This window comes from Onychomys torridus, chromosome 14 (assembly GCF_903995425.1).
Source record: "Onychomys torridus chromosome 14, mOncTor1.1, whole genome shotgun sequence".
NCBI classification, from domain to species: Eukaryota; Metazoa; Chordata; class Mammalia; order Rodentia; family Cricetidae; genus Onychomys; species Onychomys torridus.
The window spans coordinates 6374718-6383390 of NC_050456.1; the positions used below are offsets into that span (position 1 = coordinate 6374718).

At 37.3% G+C, this 8673-nt stretch overlaps 2 non-coding genes across 2 annotated transcripts; one reads left to right on the top strand and one right to left on the bottom strand.

Annotated features, from left to right (window-relative positions):
* The first annotated feature begins 5485 nt into the window (after positions 1 to 5485).
* LOC118595875 lies at positions 5486 to 5589 on the top strand. The gene has a single exon (XR_004946575.1). It is a non-coding gene; the product is annotated as a U6 spliceosomal RNA (small nuclear RNA).
* A 1259-nt stretch (positions 5590 to 6848) lies between these two features.
* Positions 6849 to 6921, bottom strand: Trnaa-agc. The gene has a single exon. It is a non-coding gene; the product is annotated as a tRNA-Ala (tRNA).
* Between the last annotated feature and the right edge of the window lie 1752 nt (positions 6922 to 8673).

An 8673-nucleotide genomic window follows, 5' to 3' on the forward strand; every position in this document is an offset into this window, starting at 1 on the left:
AATGGGATGTCTGGTCTTTCTCTTCTAAGGTTTGCATTTTCACCTTTTTTTTTTTTAGTTCTGCTCTTCCTTAGGGCTGGCTGCCTTCTGTGCATGAGAAAAGAATTGCCACTTTTCCCACAGATAATTCAGTTGATGTAGTATGTGTTCCCTAAAAGACCATGCTTTCCATTCTGTATTATTTGCTTTATTGGGATATACCTGGACAGTTAAGTATCATATATATGAAAGATAGAAACTGATTTTACTGTTCATCACAAGCAAGCTAACCAACAAATGCATTGCTTAATGATTTTGCTGTAAGTCAGATGTGTGTCTGTTTATGTTGCATCAGTCAAATTCAATTGTCCATTCAAATATAATATTACTGTTTTTGTTGTAGTGGTTTTATAACATTTTTATATGATTATATATCTTATATGACATTTTACTGTATGTCTTCAAAACATTGTTCTTCTTTAAGATTTTCATGATTATTGCTTTGTTTGGTTTTGGTTTTGAGACAGTGCCTCACTGTGTACACCTGCTGGCCTGGAGCTCCAGGCTAGCCTTGAACTCAGAGAGATCCTAACTATCCTTGCCTGTTTTGTCCTAAAATAAAGATGTATGCTACCATGTCTAACTGACCTATGGTAATTTTTTAAATAACTTTTGTGTTTTAATATAAAATTGGACTTAATCTGCTAATTCTGCAAACTTTTGTTGAATTTTGGACAGTATCTAGAAAAACACTCAATACTGTCTAAGGATATCTTCCTCTAAGAGGATTGTATTTCCTTATTTTACCTTCACAAATGGAGCACAGAAAAAATCCCTTCCATCCAGATCTGTCTTAATCTTAGCTTGTTCCTGAACTCTGTGATACAGTATTTGTAGGGATCACAGTTTACCAAAGTGTAAGGGCTTCAATGGGATGTAGTTTTATTTTTCTTCTTAGTTTTTTTTTTTTTTTTTCACATATCTGCTTATGTTGTAAGAAGCAGTTGGGACACTGTAGCTGCTGTTTAAAAAGTTAACTTATAAAATCAGGGATTCGGTGAAGCTTCCTGGTGGGTTTCCTTGGGGTCTCATGCTTAGATACCACAGGAGGAAGCCTCCAAAGCCCAAGAAGAATGAGGCCACGAGGCTATAAGGAACTCCTTGAAGATATTACATGCATATTTGCACATGCATAACCTTGCACACACTGAAACAAGCTTTGAAGAACATGCCTTTGGCCAGAAGTACTGCAGCCAGGCCAGGGACACATTTGGGTTTCCCTTGCTCTTTGGGCCTCTTGCTCTATTTTGATGCACAGGCTGATTTTCATTTGAGAGAGCTGCATGTTGTCTTCTCTTAGCACTGTGAGAGTCCCCAAATCTCTACTAAGCTCTTTAATTTCTAAGCACAGTTTTAGAGTTCCTTAGTGTCTTGGGGGTAGGAAAATGCCTAGGGAAGGAACAAAATGTATGCAGAATGTCAGTCATTTTTCTGAAATTCTCTGAGCCATGCTCTTTAACTTTCTATTCTACTGTTTATAATCACTTTCTAAATCTGGGACAGAAACCTGTTGTCAAGGTCAAAGAACAGAGGAACAGAAGAGTTTACTCCAAGGAATGTCCATTCTCTTGGAGAACTTGGTGCTTGAATTTGGTCAAGTTGGCTTAGTTAATTTCCCCTTGTGTGGAAGCATGTATGTATGACCAAAGTCTTATGGATGCTTGAATGTGTGGCATGTGAATCCTACAATCTATATGTTGTATGTAGTGGATAGCCATCCCAGCATTGGCCTGGAAGTTCCAACCCCCATTGAGGCTTCGGTAATGATCACGCCCACAAGGCAGGGCTGAGGAGGGAGCGGGAGACCAAGGATCAAGAGGAGGTCGCTCTCTTGGTGCCAGGACGCTGGACGCTGGAGGTAGACCGAGCAGAGTTCTCCAGAGAACACCACCGGACTGCGCTATACCTTTGCCAGACCCTGCAACCTACCCCTTCATTTGTAAGATAGCCCACAAAATAAAGCTCCCTTTTAACTACGTGGAGTGGCCTAAATAATTTCACCAATAGTTGTATATTGCTTACTACAGGAGTAATCTTCCCATTTGGTAAATATATGCAGAATGGGCAAAAGTTAACATATGGAGCAAACATGAACAGAGAACACAGGAGCTTAGTCTCCAGCTGAGACTTACCTCTCCCTCTAACAGTGCTGTTAAAGATATGCATACCTCAATATCAACAAATTTGGAGGCAGTGGCCAGCAATGTTTTCCTCTATAAGCTTCCACATCCCCACATACAATCAATTCTTGTTCTGTGATAGCTTTTGCTCATTATTTAAGACCTGCCCTAAGAGTAATTCCCTTTCAACTCACTTTATTTATTTCTATAACAACATGATTTTGTAATTTGTGGCTTTTGATATTTTACCAAATGTATGGGTTTTGAAGTTAGAAAAACTAAATTTGATTCCTATATGAGGTCTTGCGGTCTTTGGGAAGTTTTCTCTAAGAGGTGGTTGTCACATCTGTAAATGGGAGAAATACTACCTACCTCATTATTTTAAATATATTTATTGAATGTATGTTTTATGCTAACCACTGAATTGAGAAGTGTATTAAAAGAGAATGTGAATGTACACAACGGTATCACAACAAATATATATTATAATCACTCAACTTTAAATCTTTAATTTTATTTCTTCATGAGATTAGTAACAGTTGATAAGGAAGTGGGACCTTCATGGAAATTCCAGGTTCTAGAGTCTGAATAAATGTGTAAATGTGCCTTGCATCCCTGGACTCTCACTGTGCTACAGCCAAGTTATTGTCTTTGGCATCCTTTGCTCATGCTATTAGTGAATGAAGACAGAAACATACAAACCATGTTTATATTAAGGGCATCTATTCCTTCACAATTACCTGCATATGGTAGCTGATTCATCCAACCCCCTAACTTGTTAAGAATTTAGTCTGCTCAGTTGACAGAGTGCTTGGTTACCAATCCCTAGTCAAGCATAAACTAAGCATGCTGGGAAATGACTGTAACTCCAGAACTCTGCACGTGAGTGCAGTGGACAGAGTTGGATGCTGCCAGTCATCCTCAGCTATATAATGAACTTGTAGTAAGCCTGGCATTTGTGAATCCTTCTATCAATAGCAACAGCATAAACAACAATAATAAAATCAATTAAAGAAACATATCAATGGGGAAAAACTTAGTTGTAAATAGGGGCAAACTGGGTTTAAATTTTGGGTCTCTCATTCACCACCTCTTTCTTCTATATTTACAGCATGTTAATTGTTTAGTTAACTACCTAAAATCAGGCTTCCTTACCTACAAAACCCAGTAAAGTAATGGTGTTTCAGTTCTAAGAATTGTGAAGTTCCAAAAGTAATTTTATATGGAGAACTACACCATGGAGCAAACAGTAAGTGCTCAATAGCTGTTGGCTATCATTGTCCTCTGGAGCTTAGGCTCATTTCCAGTTGTCCTGATGTGCTTGTTAAGGAGCAGTTTAATCTGCTTCTTCCACTCCGATTTTCCAGGTTCCTCAATCCCAGGTGAGAGCATTGGAAAATATTTTCATTTTAAATGCATCTGGGCAAATGAGTTGTTCCACATAAATCAAGTACCCCTTGAGGTTCCTGTCTTTCAAAGCCTGAGAATGTGGGTAGTCCTGGCTTCAGCACCCTTGTCCAGTGTGTAGGATGTTCTGGCAATCCATCTACTGGAGCCTGAGATTTGGCCTGAGCTGGGTTCTCTTCACTTCCTCTCGGCCCCGCTTTTGGGCCAGGAAAATATTGTAATCACATTTCTTCTCTCCAGAAAACCCCTAGAGATCTCCTCTCTTGGACTTGAGGGTAGACATTCAAGAACTACTTTCCTGGGATGCTTTTTAGTTGTGGTTGAATTTTTTTTCAAACCATCTGCCTTAATATGTTTTGCCCAACCCTTCAATTTTTTTCCTATTTGAAACCAGTCAGGGAGCTCTTTACATTTAAGCTTATTCCAGAAATGTATATTTTAAAACAACCTTTAAAACCCACATTTGGGGTATTGCACTCCTTATTTGCTTGCAGACTATATATTTACATGTTTAATCTGACGACACTTTACATTTTAATGTACATACTGGGGCAATGAGTTTTATGATGACAGAAAAGGCAGCAAAACTAGTGTGGATCACAAAAATATGCAGGAAATGAACTTTTAAAAGGTCTATTTTTATATTTAGTTGACACAACCATGACTTCTTAGTGAAGAAAGGCAGGGTGCCCCCAGAGAGGAGTCTTCCATGGCTGTGATTCACAGTCTATTTATTTGGAGCCTGGATTTTTTAAGATAATTTGAAAACTGGAAGAGAAAGTGGTATCCACCCAGCTCATTGTTCAGAGGCACAGGTCATGGAATAGAAATTTCTTGCCATGTTATGGGATCTAGCAATGACAGGAATGATTGTACAGACTTCCAGTGAATGAACTATGCACAGACCTCTTCCTTTTAACTCCTACAACCTATGTGCTATCCAGAATTTTCATTATCTGTTTGAAGGCACACTATGGTTCCAGTGACACAGAAGTATCATGAAAAATATGTGTTTTTCCCAATATGATCTCAAAAAATTACCAAAGCTGGTGAGCAGATAAAAGAAAAGTTCTTTCAGTAGCTAAGAGAGACTTGAATTTCTTAAAGACAGGGATTCAATCTATATCATCCAGGTATCTCCTTTTCTCAATTCTGTAGGTAACATTTTAACTTACCATTCCAACTACCTTCATAGATGTTAGTCTTATTGAATCACACACTGAGACTTCAGTTCCCTAAAGAGTGCTCAGCAGCTTCTGGAAGGGGGCTGTGGCAAGCTCCTGGATGGACACCCACAGCACTGTGGATGAAGAAGCTGGCAAGTTTCACCCTTGCTTCCTGTTTACAATTTCCATTTTTTCTTTCCCATAATGGCATCATGTATGAGGTCTAGCATGCATGGCATTCTTACAGAACACGTGAGAAGCGTTGGTTAATTAATTAGATTGGCCCATGTCTGGGCCATTGGAGGATTAAAATATACCTCTAGAAAAATTCAAATCCAGTTTTTCCCTCATTCCTTTCTTTCTGGCACTCCCTGCCATGTGTGTAAAGAAAGGTGATGTGTCACTTGGGATGTTTCCTGGACTTTTATAAAATGTTCTTCTGTAAGATTTTATATTCTCTGAAGCCTGACATTTCCTGAATTTTCATTAACACTGATGGTAGGGAAATTATTACCTAGTGAAATTTGTAAAATCAAAGTAGCCATGGGCCTCTCTTAAGTAGAATCTAAAATGCTTAAGAGCCTGGCAATATAATTGCCTTTTTTGTAGATCCTTCTAACAGAACAGTTTCAACCCCATACTAGTAAATCTTAAAGAAGGATTTCTTCAAATATGTAAAATATTCAAAGGTTTATAACAACATAAGACTTAACTACAAAGAGACTTTCTTGGACATTCAAAATAGGCAGTGAAGTACTCAGTTTGCCAGCACACATATGAAAATTGAAATGATACAGAGACTAGCATGGCCCCTGAGCAAGGATGACATGTAAATTCATGCAGTGTTCCATACTCTCCCTCTCTCTCTCTCTCTCTCTCTCTCTCTCTCTCTCTCTCTCTCTCTCTCTCACACCTACCTGACCTCTAAGTATATATTATAGCTTCTGTTTTTTTTGTTCTTTTGTTTTTTTTTATGTGATTCCTGAGTGTGTGAAGAAATAGGTCTCCATGTCTACATCTGTTTCTTGGGCTTTTTCTTGGGCTCTTCCCCTTCTGTGTTGTCATATTATGCTGTGCTTACGTTTGTTTTATCTTATTATTTATTATATTAATTATTCTCCTTGGGAAGCCCATTTGTTTTATTGAGAGACAGAAAAGGGGGTGATCCATACAGGAGGAGGATGGAAGGAGGTTTGGGGAACAACTTGGAGGTGAAGAATGAAGGGAAACTGTAATCAGGATATATTATATGAAACATCTATTTTCAATAAAAGAAAAAATTTAAAGTAAAATTTACCATTATGAAAGGGTTTAGAGGGAGGAACGGGAAAGGATTTTTTGTAATTATATTATAATCTCAAAAATAATAAAAGAAAAAAGTTGTGTAAAAATAAAGAGTAAATATTTACATAATTTTTATAGCAAATCATAAATATTTTATTGGATAGTGAATTTTATTCATAAAATTAATGGATACCTTAATCAAAAATATTAAAAGTGTTTTTAATATTGAAATGTTTTTATTTTAACAATGTTTTTGACAAATAACATTGCTATGCTTAAAGAAAATGAAGTACATAATTTTACTACATTTTACATGATTAGTTATTACTTAATTATTGAGACAAAAATATCTTTTCTTCCTTATGATGATACTTGCCAAAATATTAAACATTAATATATAAATAGCCATACCCATAAGCATCAGCTTATATGCTATCAAAATATTTTCTATGCTGGTATCCGCTAAAAGATAATTCCAGTGTAAATGATTGCCATAGATTTTCAATAAGAACAGTTACAAAACTATATACATATATAATCATATACATACACATAAATCAAATGTGTATACAAAGCATATACATACACATACAAATTATGTACATATACACATACTAAATATATGTACATATGTATAAAATATACATATACATAAAAATATATATAATATGAACTTAAGCTACTGAATCAGGGAAAGAAAATTATTGAATTCATTGCTAAATCAAATCCAAGTTATTGCAAGCAATAAATAAATGTTTTCCTAAATAATATTGACTAATCTGTAATTTTTAATAAATTATGTAATTTTTTTTTGCTTTTTTTTTTTTTTTTTTTTGGAGCTGAGGATCGAACCCAGGGCCTTTTGCTTGCTAGGCAAGTGCTCTACCACTGAGCTAAATCCCCAACCCTAAATTATGTAATTATTAAAAGTTGAGATCAATGGCTGGTTTGTGATCTTTCCTTTGCCTTCCAAACACAGGAGAGTTTATTTTTTGGTCAATGGCCCTTTTAAGTCAATTAATGATTAGGTGTTTGTTTAAACTGAAGCTATTATAAATGGGAATTGGCCAAATGTATGGATGGTATCTAAATACTTGTTACCAAACATTAAGTAGAAAGAACTGCTGAAATGCTGCTGCTTTGGAGAATTGGAGGAATCATATATATTTAGAATGGGTACCTGACTAACCAGGTATAAAACATAAAGAGACCTTGTGTTGGACAATTGTCACTTTTAAATCGACTAATTTAAGACTCATTTAGAAGGCATAACAATGATATATAGCTAATATGGAAAATTTCTGCCAAGAGTAGGACTATTGTTGTGGGATACTTGACCATGTGGTTCTTGAGCTTTTGGAACTTTGGAAGGAATAAGGAAGAATTTGGTGCTATGGACCAGAAGCATTGGAAGGCTATCAGCAGAGCATAATTGTGCCTTTTAATGGGAGTTTAGAAGACCAAAATTCCAAGGGAAATTCAGAATAGAGTTGTGACTTATGAAGTGCTGAGGACTGATTGAACAAGGGCTCACTGGGAACTGGGCTACAGGTCATTTTTATCCCATTTGGAAAAGAATCTGGCAATATTCTCCCCATCTTTTAAGAACTTGAGTGGGGCCAGATTTTAGGACAGCAAACGTATCTAGGATGCTCAGTGTTCTCAGGCAGGAATAACAAGAGAGGAGACAATTGTGAACATTGAACTTTGCTTAGGAATGGGGTATGAAGCTATTTAAAGTTGCAGATAGGGGTAGAGGTGAAAATATGGCTGAGTGGTGGTGGTGCACATCTTTAATACCAGCACTTTGGGAGGCAGAGGCAGGCATATTTCTGAGTTCAAGGCTAGTCTAGTGTATAGTTAGAGTTCTGGACAGCCAGGGCTACACAGAGAAACCCTGTCTCAAAAAAAAAAATCAATAAACAAACAAACAAAAAAGATCAGCTGGAGGACACTGGGCCTGGAGTGATGGTTCAGGACATCAAAGAACTTGCTTTGTAAGTGTGAAGGCCTGAGTTCAAATCCCCAAAACATGGGTAACTATGGTGATATTTTATTTGTGCTGAAATGTGATTTTATTTGTATGTTAATAAATAAAAATGCCTGGGTGTCAGAGATAATAGCAAGACATAGCAGAAGTCTGGCAGTGGTAGCACAGGCCCTTAATCTGGATCACATGACAGGCAGATCTCTATGTGTTCAAGGACACCACCTGCACGGAGACACACACCTTTAATCTCAATGCCAACTATAGAGACCTGGAGGTCTGTATAAACAGGCAGTGACAAGGAGGTCATGTGGTTGGGTTTACAGCCAATGAGAAGGCAGAACAGAAAGTCAATAAAAAGACAGACACACAGGAAGTAGGTCTCTTTCTCAGGGGAAGGACGGCAGCGGCAGCGAGGGGTAAGAAGGCAGTCTTGGTCTCAGCTCTTAGCTACTGCTCTCTGACCTCTGGGGCTTTTAACTCTGCATTTGGCTCTATGTTTCTTATGTAATAAGACAGTTCAGAATTACATCTACAGGTAACAGTCTGGCCATTGCTGTGTGTGGTTTTAACCCCAATATTGGATACCAATAAAAAACAGATTACCAAGAGCTTTCTGGACAGTCACCCTCAGGGAACAGAACGTTTCTGTTTCAATGAGAGCCTGTCT